We start from the raw sequence: 1,545 nt of genomic DNA on the forward strand, positions 1-1,545 counted from the left end.
CCCCCCCGGCCAGCCAGTCCCAGCCCTACAGCTCCTGCACTCATGTGCTCCGGACTCAGGCATGCACATGCATGTGGTTGCACACCCATGTACTCACTAACCCTGACACACATCCAAGTGCAAAGGGCAGTACCCCAGATTACAAGGGGAGATGGCTGCTCTGAGCCTGGTCCCAACTGGCACAGTGGCCCCAGCGCACAGGATGGCACCGATTTGGCCATGAGGGCACTGGGGAAACTGAGGCAGGAGGTAAAAAATGGAAGCATGAAGGCACAGGCATGTCCTCCAGGCAGCTGCACAGAGGAGCTGCCCCATCCAGGAGACTGGGACTGACTGCAGCCGAGGCTCTGGTATCACGTCTGTGCTCAGTGTTGCCTCTGCCCAGGGCAAAGGGCAGCCCCCAGTCCAGCTCCTGGCTCCCCCTGGCATGGGGTCTTTGTGGGTGAGTGGGGTGCTCTCTCCCCTTTGCAGGAGAAGCAGGCAGATGTGTGCCAGGCCAGGCTGCAGCCCCATATCCCTACGCAGCGCGGCCCAGCCCAGCTGTCGCTTTGCGCTGCTCCGTAGTCGCACACCGGTGCTGCTCTGAGCAGATGGGGCCTGGCACAGACGGCTATTCCCGGCTGAGTGCTGCCCTGCGAGACGGTGCCCGGGTCTGCTCCGAGCTCCCAGACGGATGCCCCGCTCTCCACGCCCCTCTCCCTTCCCTGTGCCCCAGCCTGGGACTAGGAGCAGCCAGCTGCTCCCATCCTCCTCCCCCCATCTCCAGTCCTTCCCATCCTCCGGTGAGCTCCAGCCCACCCCAGAGTGTGAAAGCAAGGGGTCGGAGAGAGGCCTGCACCCGCCCCAAGTCTGAGAGCAGGCAGAGCCCTTGAAGCTTGCTCACCCACCCTGGGGCCAACATATCCAGTGCCAGGGCAGCGCCTGGGTGCTGAAGACCCAGCTCAAGCAGGAAAGCACCCCCGCTCCCGTCTGCAATGGCCATAGAGGGAGGCTGCCCTGTGACCAGCACTGAGGACCTCAGATGCTGGCTGAGCGTCTTGGTCAGGGACAATCTTTCCTCCGAGAGTCATTCCTGACCCCCAAAGGAAAGTGGGTGGGAGGTAGTCCTTGCCCAGGCTCCTGCGGGCACCCTGTGCCCATTCAGACCTGCAGGGAGCCCCAGGGTTGGGAACCCGCCAGCCCCCACGGGCAAGAGCAGCGGTGCCATGGAGCGACCCTGATTTGCACTGGCTGAGGCTTGGGGTGCAGCACAGCCCCCCGTGTCTCCTCTCGCCCCGCACCCTGCCCCTGCTGCCCCTTCCCCACTCGCGCTCCAGCCCGCATCTGGGGGGTGAGGAGGGAGCCGGGGGTCCGGCCACACTCGGGTCTCCCCGCTCCTTCCTCCCAGCCGAGACCGCACCGGTTGCCCCGAGGCAGAGCCAGGAGCCCTGCAGCCAGGTCCCGAGGCCACCGCTTGCTCCGCAAACCCCGGGACAAATGCCCCGCATCAGAGATGCCCCCTGCCAGCCGAGCCTCCCCTTCCCGACGCCGGGCGTGTCGCGGTGG

This window comes from Alligator sinensis, unplaced genomic scaffold (assembly GCF_000455745.1).
Source record: "Alligator sinensis unplaced genomic scaffold, ASM45574v1 scaffold149_1, whole genome shotgun sequence".
Lineage (NCBI taxonomy): Eukaryota > Metazoa > Chordata > Crocodylia > Alligatoridae > Alligator > Alligator sinensis.